This window comes from Mus musculus, chromosome 18, assembly GCF_000001635.26.
Source record: "Mus musculus strain C57BL/6J chromosome 18, GRCm38.p6 C57BL/6J".
Lineage (NCBI taxonomy): Eukaryota > Metazoa > Chordata > Mammalia > Rodentia > Muridae > Mus > Mus musculus.
In genome coordinates this window covers 68547501-68575492 of record NC_000084.6, presented here as the reverse complement: position 1 = coordinate 68575492, position 27992 = coordinate 68547501, and the positions used below count along the sequence as shown (strand labels likewise).

Genomic DNA, 27992 nt, shown 5'->3' with positions numbered 1-27992 from the left:
CTTTGGGTCAGTGCTGTGTGGTAACATGCAGAAGGAGGATATGATAGGAACAGTTGATGTGATAACCAGCAGTTGATTGGCAAGGGCAAATTAATTACGGAATGTGAGATCTAGAAGACACAGCAAAAGAGAGTTGTTGCTTTCAGAGAGACATTTCTAATATAACAAAATCGACACTACATTAGAGCCAGAAATTGGGATCTCTGTCTTGAGCCTTCCTTCTCAGTGATCTAATCACTCTGGGTGTCTAGGTTAGACCTGATAGGCTGAGCCAGCCCTTTCACACCACAGTTTTAATCTACTCAGGATGCTATAACAAAATACCTTAGTCTTGCTAATTTGTAAGCAGTCAGAATTTACTGCCCACAGTTCTAGAGTCTGGAAAATCAAAAATCAACAAGCCAGAAGATTGAGAGTTGGGTCAGGGTCTGCACCTCCCATGATTCCACACGGCAACAGCAGAAACAAGTTCCCTCACCTCTCTTTTTATTATTCTTATGACTTCTTTAATTTTTGGAGATTATAATATAATCACATAGTTTCTCCATACCCTTTCTTCCCTCCTACACACACATACTCACACGCACATGCATACACACACAAATATGTGCATACATATATTTTAAATGCGAACATACAACTTGCTCCGTCTGTATAATGTTATTTTTATGTATGTTGTTGGGGCTATTTGGTATCGGATAACCAACTGGTATGCTCTTCTCTAGGGAAGACTCTTTGTCCACTCTTGGCACTCCATAATTGCCTATAGTGCTCTCTGTGTGGCTGAGGCCTTATGGGTTCCCCAACTCTATCCACATTAACATGTATATCTCTATTGTTACTGTTCAGGTCATGTTTAAACAGTCATGCCAGTGAGGTCACATCAGTGTACTTTCTGACATTCCTAGGAGACACAATTTAACGGTAAATTCTCTGGTCCTTCAGCTCTTACAATCTTTCCACTCCCTGCTCCCTTCTGCAACGATGCCTGACCCTTAGGTTCAGGATCTGTAATGTAGATGTACCAATTGGTACTGGGCTCCACAGTTATGCATTTTGATTGGTTGTGGTTTCCTGCAATGGTCTCCATCTGAAGCAAAGAGATGTTTCTTTGATTGGAGGAGAAGGACCAGACTTACCTGAGAGTATAAGGACAAATGTTTAGAATTTAGTTAGGGATCATGCTGGCTTAATGAATTGATGGTTGTGGAGTTTCCTCCAAGATTCATGATCTCGCTAGCCCTGATATTTGGCTAGGATTCCAGTATCAGGCATGCTTTTGCTCTTGTTGAGCAGGCCTTAAGTACACTTAGCTATTAGTAGCCACTAGGGAATAAATGCCACTACTGTACCTTAGGGTTATCACACCATAACTGGCCTCATTGTGTGGTTCACAGGCACCGGAGTTGGTGAGGACTGTTGGCTGCTTCCATGGTTTGGAACTTTGCACAGTGCGTTCCGGTACTGTGAAAGCAGTTCCTCTGGGAGGAGGCTTTTAAATCAACCTCAACTCAGGGGTCTCAAGAAGAAGGACAGGGTTACTAACCTACAGTCAAGATTCATGACTCAGAATTGTTCCTGTAGTCCCCACTACTGTAGGGCCAACAATGGAGAAGAAAAACTAAAAGAAAGGAAGTCCAATGACTGTCCCAACTTGAGATCTATCTTATGGGTGGACACCAAGACCTGACACTACTATGCTATGATGTGCTTACAGACAGTAGCCTGGCATGGCTGTCCTTAGAGAGGCCCTACCAGCAGCTGACTGAGACAGATGCAGATACGTACACCCAACCATTGGGCTGAAGTTGGGACCCCTATAGTTGAATTTGGGAAAGAACTGAATAAGCTGAGGAAGAGGATGACCCCATAGTAAGGCCAACACTCTCAATTAACCCAGACTCCAGGGAACTCCCAGAGACTGAGCCACCAACCAGGAGCATACACAGGACAGCTCAAGACCCCTGGCACATACATAGCAGAAGTCTACCTGCTCTGGCCTCAGTGGGAGAAGATGTACTTAAACCTTGAGAGCCTTGAGGCTCCAGGGAAGGGGGAGGCCTGGTAGGGTGGGAGTACCATCTTAAAGACAAGGGGGAAGAGGAATGGGATGAGGAACTGCAGGAGGAAGAATGGAGGGCAATAATTGAAACATAAATAAATAAAATAATTTAAATTAAAAATAATAATTACAAAAATATTTGTGCTAAATATGTGGGAAGAAAGGAATATGAATTATATGTGGGTTATGATTTTATGAATATAAATTACAAACAAAATATTTCAAGTTTAGCAGTAGCTTTCTCTGGTAATAGTTTCATTTCCCTTTCTTTTTTCTGTATTTCTAAAATATCTCATGAGTAGTCCTTCAGTATTTCATCACCTATCTATCTATCTATCTATCTATCTATCATCTATCTATCTATCTATCTATCTATCTATCTATCTATCTATCTATCTATCTGCTTTTCTTTCTTTGAGACAGGCTCTTGTTTTATGTACATTGGTGTTTGGACTGCATGTATGTGTATGAGGGTGTCAGATCTCCTGAATGCTCTGATACTCACAGAGATCTATCTGCCTCTCCAGGGCTGGCATTAAAGATGTGGGACATTTGACAGAGAATCACTGTGTAACATAGGCTGGCCTCGAACTTGTGTTCCTCTTGCTTCAGTGTCCCAAGTTCTAGGCTTGCAGTCATGAGTCTCCATGCATAGACGGAGCTTGTTTTTTATGAGGAATCATTTACATAATGCCATATCTCAACTACACATCCCAATGGATATTGATATCTAAATATACTCAGTAACCACTCCTTTAGTAGGCAGATTTGTTAAAAATCTCCATTTCTGTTAATTTGTTAAAATCTCTATTTCTACCTCAGTTGTCCTGCCTCACACCTATCCCAGCCATCAATGTATCCACCTTAGCCATGTCCTTGTCCTTCATCACCTTGGGCTGTGTTTCTAAGGAATATGTCATATTCATAAAAATGACATAAAAGATAAACTTCATATTTTAAAGCTTTAAAAAAATAAGAGATTTAAACAACAGAAGATATACTTCTGAGCTCATATGCATTCTCTTCTTCTTAACAGATTTACTACTCATCACAATTATGTTGTGAGTGAAAAGTCAATCTTATGGAAAATGACCATGTAAGAGAGAAATGAGACATGAGTCGGAAGTGACCCACTGAGCTCTTGTGGGTTTGGGTCACAAGAGCAAGCTCCATCCTGTTTGGTACATAGAAAGCAAATATTCAGATGAACCTGAAGAATTTTTCAGTTCTTCCAGAGAGAGAGCGCGCCTGCATGAACAGACTCCCCTTAGAGACTTCTGATAATTATCGATTCTCAGTGAGTGGAATCCACTTCATCTAATAGCGTCTTTCTAAATATAGTTACATGCGCTCCTTACCTTCCCAACCAGGCCCAAATCTAAAGAAGTACAGAAGTTTTAAAAATTAAAAAATTAAGAGAAGAAAATTTAAATTAAAGAAAACTTTTATTTTAAATTTCCTAAATTGTCCAAGAGAGCCAAAACATATGTCTCTTTGGATAGTTGGCACTATTGTATTCACCACAGAACTGAATAGCTATAGTTTCTGGTCTAAGGGATGTAGTTGAGAGACAGAGAAGTCTTCTGTTATTAAGTTCAATATCATAAAGCATTTGATGCATTCTCTTTAGTCTTCATAGAGACAGCCAGTACTGTCAAACTGCTTTGTGTCTTACACCTTCTCAAACCTGAAAGCCAAGACCAAAGATCCCCCCTCTGGTGTCCCCCTCCGAAGTTCAAACAGTTTATTCCCCTAAGTTATCCATATGGAAGTGATTTTTGCCAACTTCAAACAGTTTAGGCGCTCTGTCATCACTGTTAGACTGTCCATATGTGACAAAGTGCAGACAAGAATTATGGTGCAGCTCTTGCAATGGCACATACCTGGGAAAGTGGGAGAGGAAGAACGTGTTTGAGGCCAGCCTGGGCTACACAGCAAGTTTAAGGCCACCCTAAACAACCTAGTAAAAACCCTCCCTAGACAAACAAAAACACAAAAGCATTATAACAAAACACGAGGACCCAGCATACTGCTCACTGGTAGAGCACTTGCTTAGCATACCTGGGTTTGATCCCCAGTACCTCCACTGCCACAACCTCTACCCCCACTACCTCCAAATGTTGTTCTGAGCCTATTATATAAAGGAGGATGGCTTCCATGGACATGTGCGGCCTCTTTGTCCCACCTACCTCAAGTCCTCTTCCAATGCATGACCTCACCCCCCTGCCAGAGCTCTTCTTTGTACGAAGAAGCATTTGTTTTTCTTGATCGGGTTATTTCTGGAGTCTCAACCTCTTCCTTCCAAACCCTGCTAGGTCCCCCAAGGAGCTTTCCCTCCCATCCCTTTGTCTGAGCCTAGCTTCCTTTTCCTAAACAAGTTTTGGCTGGTTTTCCTAGTCTTCTGTTTTCTAAATCTGGTTCCCTGTCCCAATTGGATACCTCCCCCCACTAGCACCCACACACCCTGGTCACTGCCATGTCTTCAGGCTGTGCCCTTATGGTAGGATGTAGTTCTTTCAGAAAGCAGATCTCTCCCTTGAACAAAACCTGAGCTCCTCCTGACTCGCCAGTGACTCTGCAAACCAGTTGCCTCTTCAATTCATCTCTCCTGTGTTGTTTTTCAAAGGCACAAGGAAAACTAGTATTTCTATCCGTTTCCTCTTCCATGCTGTTTAACTTCTACTTGTGTGTCTATGAGTACGTGTCTCTGTATGTATTTAGTTGTGGGGTGTGGTGGATTCCACTAAGGTCAGAATCAGATCGCCTGAAGCTGCAGTCACGGTTGGCTGGGAATCAAACTTTGGTCCTCTGAACGAGCAAGTGGTCCTAACAGCCATGCCATCCATCTAGCCCCATTACTTGGGTTTGGAGGCAAATACACATAGACTCAAGGGCCCCATGCAGCCCAGTGGTTAGCAATTGGTTGTAGATTTAGCCTTTCATTGGGATCCTGTAATCTCATAATTCCAGAATTTCGGAGGAGCATCACAGTTTCCATGACAGCCTGCACAACACAATGAGGATGTCTTGATGAAAAATACAAGGGGTGCTAAGGAGACAGCTCAGAAAGCAAAGTGGGGACCCAAGTTTGTATCCCTGGAACCCACCTAGAGTCAGCCTGGGTGTGGAAGCTCACTTGTAATCCTAGGGTTGAATGGTGAGCTGGAAAATTCCTGAAGATGGAATGAATAGGCTAGCAAGATCAGAGGAGGCAGGGTCCGAGAGGTCCTGCCTCTCTATATAAGGCAGAAAGGGATAGAGGACCACATGAGCACACACACACACACACACCCATACACCTAAACACACACATGCACCCACACACATATATATGCATACACACTATACATACATGCATATGCCAAAAGGGGGGGAGCAAGAAAAACTACTTCACAGTTGGAGAAATGAGACAACATATACTGCTATGTAAAGTGCCAGCACAGCATCTGGCAGTGGAGAAGGAGCAGTTGAAAATTCGATGAGCATCCCCACACCTGTTTCTTATTTTTAAAACACATCATTGGTATGCACAGATATGTACAGACATTGGAAGGGATATAGAAAAGCAGGCACACACACACACACAGAGGGAGAGAGAGAGAGAGAGAGAGAGAGAGAGAGAGAGAGAGAGAGAGAGAGAGAGAGAGAGAGAGAGAGAGAATCAGGCACACACACACTTAACCTGACTCAGTGGAATAATATCAATTAAGTTCTCTCTCGTCTAAGTGACAAGCATTGTTTCTGAACTCCTTAAGCAACCACCACACAAACTCTCCAGTAAACCCGGCAGCAGCAATGCTGGCAAATTCTAGCAGGCTACAGCCTCCCTCCCTCTCTGCTCCTGCTGATAAGATGCCACCATGTGTTTTGGTCATTTCTTGACTTGACAAATGTAACTGTTGTCCAGATGGCCTGTCTTCCCTCTGTGCATCTCGAGTCTAGTAAATATTAGAAGCTGCTGCCAAGATCCTTTCCCTCTGGTCATTCTGAACCTAGTTCAAGTCCCCACAGCCGCTCTGTGCTCGAATCTCAGGGTCCACATTCCTACAATCAGAAGTAAAGGTAAGAGGGGCTCCAAAGCCTGCTCCCTTTGTTCTAAATGTTGCACATTTGCCAGATGTGTCCACTCTTTAAGTTTTCTTTCTTCTCATTCTTCCTTCCCTGTCACCTGGAATTTTCCATACCTGTGGCACTTTTCTTTTTTCTCATTCAGAATATTCCTAAGACTATCTAAAAGGCTACCGATACCTAAACTGCGATGCACCTATTCATTAAATACTGGGAAGACTTTGTCAGAATAAAATGAGTATTCTCCCAGACAGACTACTACTAGCTGAGGTAGGGAAGGTAGGGGAGAATGTATAAAGAAGAATATGAGCATCACACAGTCATAGATGCACCCTTTTCTGCAAGGATACATTTTAAAATATTATTTTCTGTAAATACATGATGTGTTATTTGCAATGTCTGCCTTTGAGGATGGAGACCTTTTCCAATATCTGGATTTTCTATCTATGTGCCTCAGTTATTTTTTTCTATGTTCATCAAGAATCATCTGGATAAAGAGAGAGAGAAAAATCCATCTCTTTCTGTACAGCAGTGTATCAATATCTTAGAAATGACGTGTTTAGAATATGGAACTAGTTCCACTCCTTGGTGCCTCCTCATTGGTTGCCTGAGTCAAGATGAAGTTGAATATCTTCTTCCAGCCACTGGCTGTCGGGAACTCACTGAAATGGATGATGAACATGAGAACTCAAAGCCTCCCATAAGAAGCCACAGCCACTTGAGCAGCTGCTGATGCTGTGGGTGAAGAGTGGAAGGGTTATGTGGTCCAAATGAGTAGTGGCAATGACACACAGGGTGTTCTCATGATACAAGGTCCCCTGACCCATGACAACAGCAAACAGTGTGCCTGCTGTTGAGTAAGATATGTTCTTGTTATAAACCAAGGAGAAATGGAGGCAGGAAGTAGAAGTCTGTTCAGGGATGCATTGTAGATTCCAATCTCCCTGTTCTCGGCTCGGTTGCCTAGTTTTTATTCTTTAGTTTGACTTCCTTTTTTTTTCTTTTGAGACAAGATTTCACTTTGTAGCCTAGGCTAGCCTTGAACATGCATCTACTCTCCTACCTCAGTTTCCCAAGTGCAGTTATGCTCAGCTTAATCATTTACCTCTTATGAATTGGTGGTTAGATCCTTGAAGAAGGGAAACGCCTCCCTGAGGAGTTTGCAAGTCTCAGGAGCCACACTACTACTCCTTGAGATATCGTTAGGGCAGCTCTTAGGAGCTTCTCCTGCATCGTGGCTGCTGTGTTCATGATGTAAATGCTCGTGAGCAACCCAGAGCAAACAGATGTGCTGCACTTCTCATACCAATCCTTCACGTGCTGAAGTCTATGGGATTTTTTAGTTTTGTTCCAAAGCCAAGATACTATCAGAAGTAAAAGCAGGACTCTTGGATCCTGACATACCTCATTATATATTCGACATAAATGCTCCCTGGTGAAAGGAGCATATGCTCACACTTGACGCTACCTCCTGCTGGGAGCCAGGTGAGAAAGGCTCAGCTCTGGCTACATGGAAGGGATTACCAGGCAAAGAACAGACTAGCGATTGCCTAGGCTTGTGTTTCTCCAGTGTACGGCCCAGAACTAGCATCATTGGAATCCGCAAGGAATATAGTCAGATGTGAGAGCCCATGGATTCCCCTCGAGATCGACTGAATCAAAAAGCAGAGTTCAGGACCACGATTTTAAAACCTCCAAGTGATTCTGATGTCTGCTTATCATGACACTAAAATACATGCCCAGTGTTGCAGAGCTTGATTTAGAAAGCCTAATGCCTTGTTGGGAAATAGTATATAGGTCAGCTTGGAGTGTATAACAAGTCTAGAAGGGAGAGCATGCTGGACAGGCAAGCTTACCCATGAGGAATGAAAGAACAGTCTTTATCCCGTGAATGCCAGCATCTTTTGTAAATAGAAATAAACTCCGGTACCTACCATAAATAGTGGATATAAAAAGAACAGGAGTTAAACAGTGAAATATTGAAAAGATAAGGGGGGACTAGATACATCAAAGGAAATTGTCACAGGAGACATTTAGTCCTGAGAAACAAGGTAGGGATCCAGCTCCCACAACTGGAAGCATCAAAAGAAGGCATGGCTCAGGTATAGGGCAGAAGGATGAGCCAGCAAGCCCCTTGACAATTCCCAGCTGTGCCTCCTGAGTTGGGGTGGCCTACAGCTGGAGCAATGTGACTGAAACCTGCGGAGTTGAGTAGGATACACCTGGGAGGGGAGGGGGATGGAGATTGTGGTCCAGAACATCCTGGAAGGGAGAGACCGCCCAGAGTGCTGACTGGTTTGCTTGCGGTTCAGATTCGCACTGAGAGTCTCATAATAGTGTGTTCTCGCTTCTTAACATCTCAGTTTTCACTAAAACACAATTCGTTTATGCTCAGTTAAAACATTTCTACCAGGCGGACAATTCGGGTAGCTAATACATCCTTAATAAGCCAGGTAAGGAACCATGCCTCCACAGTTACCCCTCCACACACCCAAGCCGAGAGAACTGGTACCACGTGAACAAGGGATCTGCTCCAGGGAGGATGCTGATTGGGTGAGATCAGCTTTTTTTTTTTATCTCCTGGTTGATCTCTCCATTCTGCTGCGTCCACATTCCAAGTCACCATGGGAATATCAAGTCAACACATCCCGGTGTTCAGGTGATTCCTCTTGCAGGCGTATCCCCTCCCTTTCCCTGTATCTGTTCTCATCTTCCACATCCTTCCAGGTACCAAGCCCTAGAACAACCCTCGTTGCATGGCAAGGCAGCCGTGCACACAATACAGGAAAGATTTGTGTACAATAGGACGGAGCTCTCTTTTGGTGATTTGTTTTAGAACAGTTCATAATAGTAATACGTTAGCAATCACTTATGTGTTATGTGTCACCTTCCCACCTCCATGCCACACGCATATCCCAACTAATTCTCATTGTAAAGGGAAGGTCTTACAAGTTGTAATTTCTTAGCTCGAAAGCTTAGAGCCGCAACTGGAAGGATCGGGAAAAGACTGGAGATAGTCTGTGAGCCTTAGATGCCTCTCCAAGCATATAGGAAAGGAAGCTATTTTCCTTCTTTGTGGCATGTGTTATGTGGGTGTATTATATACATTGTGTATACATATGCTTGCATGCATATGCCCCAAAATGTGAATACAGATGCATGTTCAAATTTGTGCACATGTGTGCGGAGGTTCAAAGTTGATATCGGACATTCTCCTCAATGACTCTCGACTTCGTTTATTAAGACAGGGTCTTTCAGTAAAACCACAGTTTAACAATTCTGACTCGGCTAGCCTTTCAGTGTATCCCTAGAATTCCCTTGTGTCTTTCTCCAGAGTGCTAGGATTATAGGTGGCTGCTGGGCCTGCCCAGCTTTGACATGGCTGAATTCTGGTTTTCACACCTCCATTTCAAACTCTATACCTGTGCCATCTCCTCAGCCCTGGAAGTCAAATCTGCCGGCCCCCAGTAACTACACCAATTCCAAACTGTCTAATCTTGGAGAAGTTATCCAAAGAACTCCCGGCTCAAATCCCTTCCCCCCAAAAATGCCAATTTTGGATATTTCCCCTCTGTCACACAAAACGACTCGCTCTGAGCTCCTCCCTTTGACGGAACAAGAAGCAATGTCGGTGTGTTTCTATTGAATGTCGGGCTCTTCATCTCAAAAGGAGGAAAAAAATGCTAGTCGGCAAGTTTCATTAAATGATCAGATAAATAATGTTGCTGTGCTCAATTGTGGAGTTAATTTTGAGAGAGAGAAAAAAATCTACTCCAAAAATCATCCCAAACAGAGCATCCAGTGGGAGGGTTTCTGCTTTGGGCCAGGACATCCATATTGAAGATGCAACTGAGAAGAGATCCCTTGGTCCCTGCAGTGTCTCAGGTTGTCTCCCCGGAGAAGCGGTGAGGGAGTGACATCCATCAAAGCCAAATTGTTCCACAACATCCATGACAGCGTGATCTTCACACAGCATCTGCTCCTTCCTGTCAGAGTACAAGATGATGAACTACCAAGGACAATGACATCTAATTGCTGCTTTTTTAATATCTTGGGCTGGCTTTGAGGAATCCTTAATTAAATGTGGGGAGAAATAATTCTAATACGCAACCAAGAACCTGTGTGAGTTGTAGGATAAAGACAGATGTGTTGGCCTTCAACTGTCTTCCTTCTGCCATCTCTCCCCACAACCTCCTCCTCCTTCATTCTTCCCCACCAAATGACTCTAACATTGCTCTGTACCCCTAGCTCTCAACCTGTGGGTTACGGCCCCTTTGAGTGTTAAACAGCCCTTTCACAGGGGTCCCATGTCAGATGTTTACATTGTGATTCATAACAGTAGAAAACTTACAATTAGGAAGAGGCAACAAAAATATGTCATTTTGGTTTGGAGTCGGTCACCACAGCATAAGGACTATGTTAAAGGGTCGCAGCATTAGGAAGGTTGCAAACCACCACTCAACACCTAAGTACCAACAGTTAAAGCATATTGGGCACAAATGATGCTTAAAGCCACTATCAGTATCAGTAAGCATCAAGGACTGTGGCGCTGAAATGGCAAATCATGACTCTTTAACCACTTGGCCATGCAACCTTGGGCAATCACTGTGCCTCCGTAGTCCTATAAAAGTTGGTAACAATGGTGGTAGTAATATATATATATATATATATATATATATATATATATATATGAGAGTTGTGGAGACTGGAAGTATTGACATTTTAAGTATGTATCCTGAATACTATTCAGGGCTTTATTAAAATTTTTTAAAGTGTGTTATGAATCAAAAAGCACTCAGCTAGAACCTATTGCATACCTTTTGGGGTGCTGTGAAAGATGTATCTGAAAAGGAGATGCTAAGACAATGTTGGCTTGTAAAGCCATGAGACTTGAAAATGAATATATGTCCTCTAAAGAGGACAACTGTCCTTAATTACTTATCTGGAACGATTAGTCCTAACTGTCAACCTGATTGGATGGAGAGATGTCTAGCAAGTGAATACAGCACAGTTCTGAGTGTGTCTTTGGGGGTATATCCAGAGATGATTGGCATATGAGACAACCAATGAAACCCGGAGAGCTGCTCCGGTTGTGAGCCGCACTGTCCAATAGACTGCAGATCCTGGTGAAACAGAAGCATAAGAGAAGTCAGGTTAATCTTAGTCCATTCCCTGCCCACCATGAGATCAGCATCCACATATCCCTTCCACAGGCTGGGTGCAAAGGAACCAACCTACCACAGACTTCTGAAACTGTCACTCCAAATGAACCTTTTCTCTTTTGAAGCTGGCTTTTTTCCCCAGCTATTTTGTCACAATGATGAAAAGTTAATTAACATTTGAGTAGAATCTTGCTCGTGGATGCTCACGCAAACTCTGTCCTCCTGCTTTTGTACAGAGCATGCCTTCCTGGATGTTTGGGGTCCCTTGAGGTCACTATTGCCCCCAAGGCTAAGGAAGAAGACCTTTAAACATCCGAGCCAAATGTGATCCAGGATTTTTAAAGACAAGGAAGATGGGGGCACAGTAAATTACCTATTCCTTTCAAAGCTTCTCTTACCAAGTCATCTCCAGGTACCCCCTCCTTGCGACCACAATGCCCCCCTTCAGTAAAGACTCGCTTGATCAGATATTGAACTTTAGACAGAATTAACTTTGGCATGCCAAAATTCCATACAGAAGCTAGCTTCTCTACATAGAAATCTACAACAGCCCGTGATCTGAAGCTTGCTATGGCATGCAACATACCCCAGGCCTGGCTAAACTCCATAAAGATCTAGGATGGAGCTTAATGCACAATGCTCACCACACCCTTTACTTGGCTCAAGAAGATGCCAGACCAGCTTGGCCATGTGTAATTACTTGTTTAAAGAACTTGGGAGGTTCAGGGAAAGTGAGAATGAATAAGAGTAGCTATAATCAATACAGTGTCTGTAGGCAAAGTGAAGTTTTAAATACAACCAAGTAAGAGGGAAAACAGTACATCTTAAGAATTTGGGACAGCATGTGGTTTGATATCAATCTTAGCATACTTATGGAACAGCTAGCCCTGTCTACTCTTCTCGAGGATTGAATGCCGGGAATCGGCATTCAGAGGAGAGAGATAGAGATGCTGGCATCAGTATACATGGGGCCTTTGAAAGCTCAGCTGGGAAATTTAGATTTGATTAAGTGTTAAACGAACAAGATATCCTTTTCTACTAGCTCTTTTGGAAGCAGGATAAATATATTCCCCAGCAGGGCTTCTGGGAAGAGCTATTTCTCAGATAACTCCCACGGAGTCCTTCCGGCTCTCCCCACCCTCATCCTACTGCGCCTGCCACCTTACCTGGACTGTAATAAAAAGTAGCTGGCTTCTCGCCTGCAGCCTCTGCTGGCTCCAATCCCTCCCTCAGTGGCTGTCAAATTCATCTCCCTAAAGCTCAGTTCTCATCAAAAGCTTTCAGCAGCTCCGTACTGCCAGTTAAATTGCATCTTAACTCTTCATTCACAAATTCAAGGCCAGCCAAGCCCCAGGAATTTTAACACAGGGCACGCTCCCAAGGCCGCCAGCTTGACCACATCCTCTCTTGACCATATCTTCCTTGACCAGTCCTCTCACTAGATCACATGCTGTGAATGGGGGTGGGGTGGGTACAGTGAGGCAAACACAGGAGCTAAAATGGGTCTCGTGAAAATATTCAAAGGAGTTAATAGCAGGAGTGGATGTGTCCAAAGTGAGATGCTTCAGGTTGCTCTACAACCAAGCCAATGGGACTCATAGCCTGGATCCATCCTGGGATAGCTATGAGGCTATTGTTTTGAACAATTAATTAATTGTTTTGAACAATTAAAAAAAAACTTAACAATTCTAGGCTTTAGTTTTCCCTGCCAAAAAATGCAAGCTAAAAACAGTGTTAAGGGAGTCACAAACATTAAGTGTCATAGTATAAATAAGAGCATAACATCGATCTGGAAAAACACCAATGCAAACTGACATTGCTGTAGCAGAGAGCTCAGTGAGAGGAGATTAGGAAAGGCAAACCCATCTCTACTTCCAAGTGTCTCCCTCCCTCTTCTCTTCTCCCCTCGCAAAGTGAACCCTCTCAGTTAGTCCAGAATATTCTTTTTCTTAACTCTATTCTTCCGTGTGTGTGTGTGTGTGTGTGTGTGCGTGTGTGTGTGTGTGTGTGTGTGTGTGTGTGTGTGTGACAGAAAGGGCAGAAACTACAGGAAGAGAAGCTGTCAACTGTGCACTAGAAATAAGGATACCTACGAGGAACAGCGGAGCTCTCCTCCTATTCTGTAGCCTCTGTTTAGTGTCTATAGATCCCTCATGTGGAGCCAATTTCTCATCAAGGAGCTATTCTGAGTCCTCCTTCCCTCCTTCCCTCCTCCCTCATGTTCTTTCCTGTTCTTCTATGATGGTCACACAGATGATACCAACCTTTCTCCCTTGGATTTCTCACCCACATATACAATGCCACCACAAAGTTCCTGGCTTCTACTACCAGTACAAAGAAGACATCTCCCAGTGTTTTGTTTTGTTTTGTTTTGTTTTGTTTTCTTGAAATCAGTGTTGAATGAGAACAGAACTGGTTGATGATGTCTATTTAAATGTCTTTTATGGAAACCTACAGAGCAGAACTTTTAGGTAGTTACCTTTCTTCAAAGGCAAAAGTTGTCCAACTTCATCTGCAATTCCAAATACAACCTTTGGTTGGTGGAGTAGACTGGGTATTGAATATTTGCCTTCTCTCTCTGTACTATGACTCTTCATAATCCAAAAAGAAGAAATCCATCAGGAAAGACCCACTGGCCACATCCATATAAGGCAATCCCACCAGTAACCACACCTCTGACATCTCCTGTGTAGTTTGAATATGCTTAGCCCAGGGAATGTCATTATTAGGAAGTGTGGCCTTGTTGGAGTGGGTGTGGTCTTGTTGGGGGAAGTATGTCACTGTGGAGGTGGGCTTTGAGATTCTTGTTGTAGCCATGTGGGAGACAGTCTGCTCCTGACTTCCTCTGGATGAAGATTTAGAACTCTTACTTTCTTCAGTTCTATGCCTGCCTGAATGTTGCCTTGCTTCCTGCCTTGATGATAATGGACTGAACCTTAGAACCTGTAAGCCAGCCTCAGTTAAATGTCATCCATTAAAAGAGTTGCCTTGGTCATAGTGTCTCTCTCTTCACAGCAATAGGAACCCTAACTAAGACACCTACCATCTAATATTTCATAATACCTCTTTTATAGTTGAGGGTGTATGTGTGTGTGTGTGTGCGCGCATGCTCACGTGCACACGTGCACGAATTTGTAGTAATGTATGCTGAACTTAAGGATATGAACTGAACATTTTTACATAGGCATATACCTATAGAAGCAACATATAAATCAAGCTATCAAATAATTCTAGTCTCACACATGAAAGTCTGCACATGCAATCGCTTAGTCAACATTGGTCTTCTAACTTCTAAGAAGCTACCCTCAGTATTTCTATCAGTTTTGTTATTTTTTAACTACTGGCAAACATCTAGTTGAACCATCCAATTTGCATTTATATGTTTCTAGCTTTTGCTTATCACACAAAATAATTTCAGATTCATTTATGTTGTTATATATATCAGAAGTTTGTTCTTTCTTGTGTGCTTAAGTGTGTGCTTGTGTGTGTGTGTGTGTGTGTGTGTGTGTGTGTGTGTGTGTGTGTGTGTGTGAGTATATGTGAGTATGTGAGTGTATGTGTGGGGATGCCTATTGAACATGCTAGGGGAAGGGATCTTGCACACATGTGCAAATTTTTTGGAAACCAGAGGTCCACCTCCAGTTCGGTTTCTAAGGGCAGATATCTACATTGTTTTCTTAGACTAGATCTCTAAATGAGGCCTGGGGCTCATTGATTAGACTATTAGCCAATGAACTCCAGAAATCCTCTTGTCTCTGCCTCCTGAGCACCAGCTGTCCAAGTGCAAACCACCACACCCAGGTGTTTCTACAGGTTCTAGGGATTAAACTTGGGTTTTATGCTTTCGTCTCAAGTACTTCATGGATTCTTAGGTCAACCTCCCCAGTCCTACAAGCTTGTTTGTTCAACTGCTACATAATATTTCATCATATATGTAATATAATTCATTCATTTATTCATTTTCCCCCACACACACTTGATGGCTATTCTACTTCTAATAAAGCAAAGCACTAAGAACACACACACACAAGCAAGCATGTGTGAATGAAATTGCTAGGTTGCGGGACAGGCATTTGTCTGGAAAGATTGGATGATTCTAAATGCGCAATGTCTGAGGATCCTAGTCATTCTACATGCCTATCACATCCAAGTCTTAATCTAACCATTCGTTTCAGCAAAAGATACAATGGCCTCATTCGCCATTCTGAGCCCATTTCTCTTTCAAACATCATCAGTTCTAACAGGAGGACTTTACTTCATTAAAAGTTTTATTTCTCCCCTCAAATAAAAGGAAGATATTTTTGTACTGATTTGTTTTACTGAGGGTCGGGGTAGTTTACTGGCAGGTGTGAGTCTTGGTAGACAAGTAAAGAAGAGAAATATGGGCTAGTGGAGTTCAAAGCTGGTTTCCAGACTTCCTGACTTGGGAATGTGTCTTAATTTGATACATGTCACTTGGGCCACCCATGTACCTTTCTTAGTTAAACATTTGGTGGACAGAAAGGGATTGTCTCAGAATGCAGCATTAGGGATGTAGGAGCAGATATCCACCAATAGGCACATCTCTGATGACCCTGCCCAGTACTCTCATGCAGATTTTTGTGTAAGTGGAATTTTTGTTGTCATTAGGAGTTTTTCCTCCCCATGGCTGTTCAGAAGTTTCAGATGAAATTTTCTGATGTCTTTAATGAAAGATGGTACGTGCTTACCCATCGTAGAAGATATTCCCTCCACAGGAAAGCTGTCGAACATGTTGCACTCACAACATGACACGAAATCTAAAAATCACAGAGAGACTAATTACTGGAGGAAAATTACACTCAAAGACCTATTACCTCATGATGAAAATGACAGCCCTGTGCCCCTTACCTGGCCTGATCGGGCAAGTAGCCTGGGCAACATTGTTCCAAGGCGTTGCACTACAAGCCGCCACGGAGGAAAGTGATGCTTTGGTCCTCCAAGCTGCTCAGTGAGGAGGCAAGGTGCGCTGTCAGTTAAGTGAGGTCTAATTATAAGTCTCATTTCCAGTATTTATGAATATGATAGACAAGACCCAGGGCTCGCTTCTATCTATACATGAGGCCGCTTGGGTGAGTCCCTCTCTTTTGATGCCAACATCTGAATTATCATCTTGAAGCTTTGACATTTAGTGCTGACAGGCAGGGTTGCCCCAGCCGAACTAGAAAGTGAGGACCACTCTACTTTGCCGTTCTTTCTGCCTCCCAATCAGCTCCCTGGTACCAAAGAGGTTTCTTCCTCTTCCTAGCAAAATTCCACTTAGAGATAAAAGGGATCTTTGCCTTCACCATATAAATTTCAATCAGTTTGGATCACTCCTTTTCTGTCCCAAAAGACCACATGTATTATTCCATTTATATGAAATGTTCAGGGTACAAAAGTCGACAGAGATGGAAGAAGATTAGTGTTTGCACAGGGCTAAGAACGTCGAAAGGAAACCGAAGGTGACAGCTAAAGGGAATGGGGTTTCTCTTCAGCTGATGGAAATATTCTAAAATACACCATAGCAAGGGATACACGTACCGAAAAACTTACTAAACCAGCCACCAAATTTTACAGTTTAAGGGCATGTGAATTAAATAGCAATAAATGTGGTTTTAAAAGTTCTGTCTATTTATCTGTGTTCCTGTTCCTAACATAGAACATTTTAAGTATCCAAGAAGGGGTGAGGAAATATGGGGATGGAAGAGGAGGACATAGAACCCTCTTTTTCCCCCGACTTATACAACACTAGCCTTGTTAATTAGATAAATGGCAGGTAGGTCTTTCCTGTGCATTCACATGTCTGCATGTTCACAGTTGCTCACCAATTCTGGTGCATGTGGAGGCAAGAGATTGACATTGGATATCTTCCTCAGTCACTCTCCACCTGATCCTTTGAGACAGGGTGTCTCTCTGAACCTGGGGCTAACCATTTCATCTAAGGTGGCCATCTAACAGGTCTCCAGAACCTGTTTGTCTCAGCCCAGGGTTGGGGTTACAGTCATGCACTCTTGTATCCTGCTTTTATGTTGGTTCTAGAAATCTAAACTCAAGTTCTATGCTTGAAAATCAAACTGATTTTATCCACTGAGCTCTCTCTCCAGCCTCCAGAAAGTCCTTGTGATGGTAACTTTTTTTTTCTAACTCATGACCATTTTTGATATAATTATCTCATGACTCCATTTGGATCATTGAAAATTTCAATATAATGATCATGATTGCCCATAAATCAGTGGCCAGAGCACAATCCCTTACAACTGGTTCTATTTTCTCTTCACTGGGTTAAAAACTCACAATCAAGAAGAGAGTATTGTTTCTAAAGCTGCCCATGATTATTCAAATCTAAGCAGGTCAGAGCTGGAAAGGATTTGAAGATGTTCCTTTTATCTTTCAAGAGACAGATAGCCCTGACTTGGGATAGTTCAAGTTAATGTTTGCTTGGTTTTGATTGTTTGTTTTGTTTTGTTTCTCAGCTTTAAGATGATAAGAAAACAATGTGCCTTCAAAGGACACCATATTCGATTATTGGATTTAGTTCTCTTGAGTTCGCCCTTGACACTCTCTTGATACAGGGCAGGAGCAGCTTCCGGTGAGCCACATGACCATGAAGAGGCCTTGACAACCCTCTAGGCTGCTGAGCTGGGATATAGGTGTATTGAATGAGCTCATTAGAATGTAACCACCTGTGGGAGGTGAGAAGGAACTGCACCCATCTGCCCGATGGGAATATAAGCTTGGGTGTCAAAGAAACCATACAAAGAAGAGTGTCCTAAGAAATCATACAAAGAAGAGTGTCCTAGTCAGGGGGACAGTTGCTGTGACAAATCACCATGACCAAAGCAACTTGAGTTTACATGGCTCACCTTTCCATATCACTGTTCCTCATCAAGAAAGGTCAAGGTAGGAATTCAAATTGGGTAGGGGCCTGGTGGCAGGAGCTGATGTAGAGGCCATAAGAGGGTGCTACTTCCTGCTAGCTCCTAATAACTTCCTCAGCCTGGTTTCTTATAAAAGCCAGAACCATCAGCCCAGGGATGACAATGAACTGTGCACTCTCCATCAATCACTAATTAAGAAGAAACACCCAATAGTTGGATGTTATGGAAGAATTTTCTCAATTGTGGCATCTTCCTTTCAGATAACTCTAGCTCATGTCAAACTGACATAAGACTAACCAACCAAGGACTTTTTGAATAAGGTTAAACAAAAAAGGAAAGGAAAAAGAAAGGAAATAAAAGAAAACCAGAGAAGAACGAATGTTCATAGTTATAAATAGAAGGGAGGGAACCATTGAGTATTTAAGAGAAAAGGGGTTTGCTAGGGGAAGGGGAAGTTTCCAGCTTGAATATGACCATCCTTACCTAAGCACTACCACTGTTTCTGGGGGAAAGTAGGATTTTATATTACTGAAGTAATTAAGAAATTGCTATTTGGTTTTATTGAGGAGGGAACTGTTGTTGGGCTCTCTCTCTCTCATTGTGTGTGTGTGTGTGTGTGTGTGTGTGTGTGTGTGTGTGTGTGTGTGTGTGTGTGTATTTGGTGTGGCATGGTGTTTGTGTATCTATGGTCCCATGTTGAAGCAAAATGAGGAAACCTGGTGCTCTATTCTTTCATTCTCCATTGTATTCCCTTGAGAAAAGGTCTCCTATTGAACCTGGGGTTATACCAGCCAGCCCCAGCAATCTTCCTATTCCCACTAGGGAGACAGAAATGTTCACAGCCACACCTGAGTTTTTCCCCAGGATGCTAGAGATTCAAAATTAGTTCTTCATTCTTATGCAGCAAATGCTGTTACCACTGACATATCTCCCTGGCCTCATTATTTGCTGTTATAGTCATGAAAATGCTGGTGTGGTTACACTTTTAAAAGTATTATCCTTATCTTTTACAAATGCATACAGAAATGTTCATAAATAAGAACACAAAATCTGTAGAAACTGCTCCAGATAAATAGAAATAATCTTCACTGTGAGAAGCAGAGGCGGTTGCTCCGATTGAAGCCTCTTAGGCATGAGCTGAGCAATGGTGAGTCCAGATGGCAGGTACGTGAGGTTCTCTTGTCACCTGTCCATGTTCTAGGGACCTTTTACATCCCCATAACTAAAACAGAGGAGTTTTGGAAAACATAATGTTCTCAGCCTCATAGAATATCCAAAACTGGATTCATCTTCCTGCCTTGCAGGAAGCAGAAAATCAGAAAAAGAAAAGAAACCTATAGAACAATTGTTTTCCTGCCCTGGATAACAGGTAGTGAGTAAAGGAAGACAAATTAAGAATGGCCCATGCTTGCCCTGGCCTCCTGCCTGGGGAGTTTCCACTCTGTTGTATAGAAGGGGAACTCAAAGGATGCCCAGCATCCTTCTAAAAGCTAGAAACAAAGGCGACTGGAGATCATGAAAACACAGCCTACCGAGGTGACATGGCAGGGCACGCATCCCAGGAACCCATAAAGCAGTCCTCTGGGCCATGCATGCAGGACAGGAAATGGAAAAGTTGGTGAAAAATAAGCATCAAAGCACTAGAAAGCAAAGGATTGGGAAGTGTCCGCACTTCACGAAGAGCTAAGATTCATTCCTCACTCTCTCACACTGCCTAGAAAGCCTATGCAACACCGGGTATGTAACAGAGTCCGCAGAAGGGCGTCGCCTTCGTACTAGAGCCAAACTGACCTGAGGTTGCAGACAGAGCTTAAAAACGGTACCTGAAAAAAACAAAAAAAACAGCTGGAATTCAAGCACCTTCTCTGCATACCAGAATAAAGCCCACCGTATTTAAGGAAACACAAGAAAAGCAGAACTCAGAAAGTCATAATTCTCACAATACAGTAAAACTTTATGTGGAGACTGTAGAGAAAGGCGTGAAGAACACTTGCTACTTTTGCAGAGGACCCAAACTTGGGGGCCAGCAACCACGTCAGGTGGCTCACAATCACCTGTAACACCAGATCCAAGAATCTTATTTCCTCTTCTGGCCTCTCTAGGTGCCCTCACACGACCCTCACCCACGTACACATACACTCGGGGTGACATACTCACATGCATATAAGTAAAAATAAGCATTTTTAGAATTTTTTCCTCAGGGATGCAGAAAAATTAGAAACTGTGATCTATTTATCTCAAAAAAGAAACCACAAGAAAAGATGGAGACAATACAATTAAGAAACAATCATGTACAATAAGATAGGCATCGTGAGTGTCCTTCAATGTTTAAGGCAACGGAAGGCAACATGAACGTTATGAGGAGAGAATTAAAAGATAAAATAACCACACCAGAGAAATTCCAAGAAGTAAAAACTTCAATATCTGGGAATTTATAGAAATTTGACGCTTCATCAGGTAAGTATTGAAGAAATGACCAATAAGCTAAAGACATGAGGTGGACTACCCCAAATAAAGGAAATAAGAAGAACAAAAAGAAGAAGAAAATGAACAGAGGTTGTCCTATGAGGAAACTTCAAGGGATCCAGGAGTTCCAGAAAAGGAAGAGAAGATAAAAAATTAAGGAAAGTATGGCCAAATTTTATTAAAACTATAAAAAAAAACAAAAAACCAGATGTGATCAAAACTGTAGCAAGGCTCAGCCCCCTCTCACTCCCTGCACCAAATACAGGGAAACTGCCACCACAGGAAAAAAAATCTTAAAAGGAACCAAATTAAAAACAAGCAGTACATAACCAGGCACAAAAATTAGAATTACAGCCTACTCCCACCCAAATCAATGTATGCCCCCCCAAAAAAATCCAGCAAAGTATTTAATGTCCCAGAAAAGTAAACCATCAATAATCCCCAAAACATATTTTTTAATGGGAGTAAAATAAAGACTTTTGGACACTGGAGCTTAGAGGAGGGCTGGGGAGATGGTTCAGTTAGTGATGCACTTGCCACATAAGCATCAGGAACTCGGTCCTGCCCAGAATCCATACCACAAAGCCAGCTGTTCTGGAGCTCAGCTGTAAGCAGATCCCTGATGCCCGCTGGGCATCCGGCCTAGCCAAATCACAAGCCTCAGAGACGTGAGACTTTGTCTTAAATAAATAGAGAAAGAAAGAGAGAGAGAAAGAAAGAGAGAGAGAGAGAGAGAGAGAGAGAGAGAAAAGAAGAAGGGAGGGAGGGAAGGAAGGAGGGAGGGAGGGAGGGAGGGAGGGAGGAAGGAAGGAAGGAAGGAAGGAAGGAAGGAAGGAAGGAAGGAAGGAAGGAAGGAAGGAAGGAAGGAAGGAAGGAAGGAAAGAGTGAATCCTAGAGAGTAACACCCAAAGTTACCTTTGGCTTCCACGTGCACTGCATGCACATAAACCGATGAACAGATAAACACAGACAGAAAACACACACATAGACACACACACACATACATAGACATACAGATATATACAGAGACACATATAAATACAGATGCAGACATGCAGATACACACTTATACACACAGAGAGATAGATACATATGTAGACCTACATCTAGGCACCTCACACACACATAGACATATCTGCAGACACACTCACAGACACACACAGAGATGCAAATACACATAGACATGCATGCAGACACACTCACATACACACACATGCAGACATATACACACAGAGAGACATTCACACATAGACATACCTGCAGACACACTAACAGACATACAGATACATAGACACAGATGGAGACACACACACACAGACATACACATATAGATATAAATGCTGACATACACAGAATACACATGCAGACACACATGCAGAGGGAGGCACACATAGATACCCATGGTCTAAGCTAGGAGATTCCTTTGTCTAAAGTTTCTCTGTCATATGCATGTTGAGGGAAATCCTTTAGGCAGAGGAAAATGTGGTACCAGGTAGATATCAGATAAAAATTTCTACCCAGGAGAAATTCCCTTTCCTGCTCATCCTTGCTTCTATCTCTGAATGAGTTATTCTCTGTCTCTGGAAGCTTTCTTATACCCTACATATGGCTTAAATGGCAGCCTCTCCTCTATCTCACTTGGGAGAAGGGCTCCACCCAAGTTGTCTTTGTGAGAGTAACTCAAATGTTGTTGAATGAATTAAGGCTGGAAGGATGGGACTTGAGAGAGACCTTTGCAAGGACATTGTCCTGGTTGAGTTTGGTCATCTTGACACACACTAGAGTTATCAGGGAAGAAGAGCTTCAGTTAAGAAAACACCTCCATCAGAAGTCTGTGGTGCATTCTCTTGATTGATAAGTGGTGAGGGAGGGCCCAGTCCATTGTGAATGACGCTCTTAGACAATGGTCTTGGGTTATATAAGAAAGCAGACTAGCAAGCTATGGAGTGAGACAGCAGGCAGCACGCATCTTGTGGCCTTTGCCTCAGATCCTGCCTCAGGCTCCTGCCTTGAGTTCTTGACTTGGTTTTCACACCAATGAATCCTTTCCTCCCCAGGGTGCCTTTGGCCATGTCACTTATCACAGCAATAGAAACATAAGTAACATGGACATACGCTGAGAAAGCTTCTATTCACAATCATTCTTCATCCATTTATTCTATGTGAGAATCCATGTCTATACTCTACACATATAAACGTAGCATTTTCAGCAGTCTTCAGTGACATAATCCACTCAGTCTCTGCACTATACTGTTCACTGATACAAAACAAAACTTTACTATAAATAGATGGAGTTAATAGAAAGAAGGAGCAAATTTTTCATCACAATCAATTGGAGAAAGTATGTGCATTTTCCCACCTGATATGGAACTGAATGCTGTCTTTTATCACCCTCATTTATAGAAATTGAGTTTGTATCAGAGGTAAAGAGTTTAAATTGCAATCCACCTCCTTCAATTTAAAATAAGAGAGGAAATGGGGTGGGGGGTAAAAGCTTAAGGTTCAAATCGTATCTGTATGCTCTCTATCGTCATCCCTCAGTATCCTTGGGGATTGATTCTGGGACTTCCTGCAGGTACCAAAAACATATGGGTACTCAAATCCCTTAAATAAAATGGTGCAGTGTTTGCATAGGAAATACACCCATTCCCTTGACATCTCTAGATTATTTATAATACCTAATAAATAGAGATGTAACATGAATAGTCATCATAGTATGGTGTTTAAGGAAAAATATTTGCATTTTCACTATGAGTGAAGCTTTCACTCGTAGTGAAATGTGTGTGTGTGTGTGTGTGTGTGTGTGTGTGTGTGTGTGTGTGTGTGTGTGTGGTGCATGCCTATGTACATGTTTGTATGTATGTCCGTGTATGTGCAGGTGTATTCATGTTCAGGTAACTCTGACTGTTACTACAGATGCATTTGAGTAGGGAGGCCAGATGTCTTTCTAGTTTCTGAGACTGTCTATTCACGGAACTTGGAGTTCATCTGAATCAATTTGTTTCTCATTTTCCTGGGCTCCATTTTCCATTTAAAGTAATTATCCAAATAACAAACATCCATTATTTAAATAAGCAGTGACCACATTTAATTTTGAACAACTCATGAGTCTCAGAAGAGAAGTATTAGAAATAACAAAAATTAAAAATATAAAAAATCAACCCCAATAACACTTTAAAAAATTAGCATCCATATTTTAAAATATAGAGACTATAACCTGCTCAGGAGGTTAATAGTACCAGAATTCGGAGTAGGTTCAGAATTCGAAGTAGGTTTTTCTGGTTTTCTTTTCTCTTCTCTTCTCTTCTCTTCTCTTCTCTTCTCTTCTCTTCTCTTCTCTTCTCTTCTCTTCTCTTCTCTTCTCTTCTCTTCTCTTCTCTTCTCCCCTCCCCTCCCCTCCCCTCCCCTCCCCTCCCTTCTCTTCTCTTCTCTTCTCTTCTTTCCTTTCCCTTCTCTTCTGTTCTTCTTTTTTGTTAGAAGTAGCTTCCTATATGTAACCTCTATCTATTTCTGCCAGTTCTTTTTGGAGAGTACAAAGCCAAATTTTATAAACTAAACAAGGTTCTTCTCATATTTAAATGTTTGAATAAAATGCTTTGCTATTCTAATAATTTCTATAATTATTAGAATTTTCTTAGTATATTTGGATTTTAGAGTGAAAATTTCAGTGAGTTTAAGACATCTGTCTACTTTCCTTGTTGTTATTTTTTACAGTAAACCCAGAGAGCCTACTCAAAAATTCAGCACATGAAGATTCCAAGTGCCAACAGAAGGAATGAGTGAATGAATTTAGCTTGCCCTGTGACAGCCTCGGACTCTCTCCTTGGGTCCCTCTTGGACAACTAGCCTTTGGATTTATGCTTGGAAGCAATCTCTGGCCATCTGTTCTTCCTTGTTCCGCCTTCCTGATCTCTCTGTTTACAATATGTTAATTTCTTTGATGATGTTATTCACGTTTGGATAATCATTTACAAACAGACCCCAAAGGTTCTTAAGAGGGGAAGAAAATACCATCTTCCACATTTTGCAAGGAGACTCCACATGCTCACTGGGCTCTCCTGTTTCTCTGACTTCCAAGACCGTCACATTTCCTTGCCACCATTGATGTACAACGCAATTGGTAGTCGGCACTGCTTTTCATTTGTTCTTATGAAGCTTCCTTTGGAGAGCAATACAAGCTGAGGTTACATTTCTCGAAGCACAGCTACACTACACTCTAAATCATACAATTGAGAAAATTTAGACCCCACTTTTCAGTTGCTTGTTTTATTAAGTGTGGCTGGCCAGCTTACCTGAACAGACAGGGCAGTTCCATACTCAGAGAAGTTTCTCTGAGTTAACAACCTCCAAATGGACTACTCTCAGGGTCCAAATTTTCTGATGCATGAGCTTGCCAGGCACTGAGCCACAGAGAGACTGCTCAAGAGCCAAGTGATTCACTGGCTTTAGTTTTTAAGAAACGGGAGATTCTAATGGATTCATGAAGGATCTCTAAGTCAAGGATTTAACCACATAGCTGGGAGTGGTGGCATTAGGGAGGTGACAACAATGGGATAAAGAGTTCTAAATCATTATCTTGTGAGACTAGTCAGAGTTAGATGAGACACTATGTAAAAAAAAAATGACAACGTACAGACATAAGTGGGAATCAGTGTGAATAGACTCCATGACCAAGGCAACTCTTATAAAGGAAAACATTTCATTGGGACTGGCTTACAGGTTCAGAGGTTTAGTCCATTATCATCATGGTGGAGAGTGTGGTGTTTTGCAGACAAACATCCATGCTGGTGAAGGAGCTGAAAGTTTTACATCCTGGTTGACAGGCAACAAGAAGAGAGAGTGACACTGGGCCTGACTTAAGCACTTGAAACTTCAGAGCCTTCCTCCAGTGACATACTTCCTCCAACAAGACCACACCTCCTTTATAGTGCCACTCCCTGTAAGCCTATGGGGGCCATTTTCATCCACACCACCACACAGTGCTCAAAGAAAATATGAACATGAACATTTTAGGGCCATAAAAGTTTTGTTTACAGAGCTGTGAGCATTAGAAAGAGGAAGGGCTAGCTTTTATCCTGTATTTTAAGTACTGTGTTTTAGATAATTTTCCTGTATCATGTGGAAACCACTACCAGTTAAGAAACATTTTGCCATCTTCCCTTAGAAGATGACAAACTAGGTGCACTGTATGTTTACAAATGACATACTTCATACTACGCATGCTTATATTTTATGCAGTCTATAACGGACCTCATCTAAACACAAGTGACTAGCCACAAGAAGTTATCAGAGATGACAAGCACTGTTTTATTCTAGAATTTACCTGACGAAATTGCTTAAGAAATATGCTCTTTGACTGATAAGACTCAACTGAAAAAAAGCGAAAATATGAGAGTCTAAATCCACTTTCCAGACTCGCTTCCCCTGTAATATGTGTAATAGAACAATCCTGAATTAGCAGCTACTTTCCATAATTCTTGTCAGCAGAGTCTATCAGTAGTTCCAACTCTGATTATACACGCTGGTAATGCAATTAGACATGTTTTAAGCCTATCTCTGATGTCACTGTTTCAAATATAGCCACATAAATTTTAGCTATGAGTTTTTCATACATAATTTATATATACAAATGTGTTTGCATGTGTACCTGGATTAAGTATAATAAATGTAAATTATATAATTTATATCTATATATGTTTAACTGTGTTTAGTTTCAATCAGACAATGGTTTGATATATATTTTTAATGAGGGAAAATCCTACTGCAATATTAAGATTTTGTGTTCCGCAGACTTCATTTCATAGTATTTTTTTAATTAAAAAAGACAAATACATTTCGATGTTCTTTTTAGTCAATGTTATGCTTCCTGTTCCCAAACACTTTTGGTTTATAAATAAGAGTTAATGAATCCAAGAACTGTGTTATTCCATGAGCGTGTGAACAATTTAAGGTCCAACTAGGGATCCCTTCCAAGTTGGATTTTTGCATGATGCTATTGATAAACAAGTTATCAGGGCAGAAAAACTGGGCTTTGTCTTGTTTTGTTTTTCTGTGCTTTTCATAAGTACACATAAAACTCTGCCATTGAAATGGTGTAAGGATTAACTGGATTTCTGACCCATCCTTCAGAAAACGTTGTATTAAACGAAGAATTTCCCATTATCTGTCGCTCTGAATTTGGTACTCTCTGGACCCACTCTAGGCAAGCTTGGTGGATGGTTCTAGATCACCTTGTGATGTCCCTCCACTGAAGACAGAGAAAGCTTGTGTAAACCATCAGATCTGAGGCCTCCATTAGAAATAGATTGTCAGAGAGCTGACACCACCTTTGCACTCCTAGCCTAGCATGCTGTCAGTTGTCTCTTCTCTCATTGTGACAGACGCTCTCGCCACTGTCTCTTCCCCGGATCACTTCGTCCCTCCTCTCTGCTGCCAAACAGAGTGGAGTTCCCAGGGCTTTGTGACACCTAGTGAAGGCTTTCCAGTGGCTTCTAGCTCACCCACGCATATGGTGGGAAAGGAGAGAGGGAAATGAAATGTAGACCTCTGTCAGATCCCCGTGTGTTCTAGGTAACGTGCTGCTTGTTCCAAGAGGAGGGAAAATCCACAGGAAGAAAGAACCGATAGCATTATTACTGCCTGCCTCTTGAGCTAAGTCGCCAGACTTCTGTCAAAGATAACGATGTCTTTAAGGTGCCTACAGAAACTCCTAACATTATGTAAGGTAAAAGAGCTAACTAGACCTTGGGAGGGATGTAAAACAATAATCCTTATCGTTGTTAGGCTGTGTTACACAGCTGCTTACATAAACAGAATTATTTTCACAAGGAGTGACACCCAGCTCAAAGGGACCTCTCTGCTTCTTTGCCTAGTCTGTTGTACTGAAGTCTCCGCTGAGCTTCCTCTCTGTGCCTAACTCTTTCTCCATAGATAAAGGTCCGTGCCTGGGAACAAAGCCTGTGACAAGAACATTAATGAGACATTAACTGCATTGCCCCCAGACACACCCAAGCCTTTTGCTAAGTCTATGAGGATGTCGAGTTTGATTTGTCGTTAAGGAAATACAAATCAAACCCACAGTGCAGCGCCACCACATGGCCTCAGAAGGCTTGACTTGCAACAGTGGCACTTAATGCAGATGACAACACAAAGAAACCTGATCGCTCTCAGTGGCTGCTGGGAACACAACACAAAACCCATCAAGAAGCTTGGGAAAGAACTTGGGCAGTTTTATTAACAATGAAACAGTAACTACTATACAAGCCAGCAATGGATGATCTTGGGTATTCATCTCAGAAACGAAAACTTAGCATCCACACAGAAACTTGCATGTGAATGTGCATATAACAGCTTCAT

The 27992-nt window shown here is 42.0% G+C and overlaps 2 long non-coding RNA genes across 5 annotated transcripts in view; one reads left to right on the top strand and one right to left on the bottom strand.

The window, feature by feature from the left end:
* The window catches only part of Gm30700, a 39834-nt gene extending 15407 nt beyond the window's left edge, over positions 1 to 24427 (top strand). The window contains exon 4 of one of the 2 annotated variants that reach the window (XR_877519.1): positions 24351 to 24427. This is a non-coding gene — a long non-coding RNA (predicted gene, 30700). Of the gene's footprint in view, positions 1 to 3098; positions 3146 to 24350 lie in introns of those variants that run through there. The other variant, XR_877518.1, reaches the window with a different exon arrangement.
* Gm29677 overlaps positions 9864 to 27992 on the bottom strand; it is a 167544-nt gene continuing 149415 nt past the window's right edge. The window contains exons 1-4 of one of the 3 annotated variants that reach the window (XR_001782506.1): positions 16162 to 16249; positions 16002 to 16070; positions 11100 to 11253; positions 9864 to 10116 (exon numbers count right to left, since the gene is read on the bottom strand). This is a non-coding gene — a long non-coding RNA (predicted gene, 29677). Of the gene's footprint in view, positions 10117 to 10864; positions 11254 to 16001; positions 16071 to 16161; positions 16250 to 27992 lie in introns of those variants that run through there. The other 2 variants (XR_877523.2, XR_001782507.2) reach the window with 2 other exon arrangements.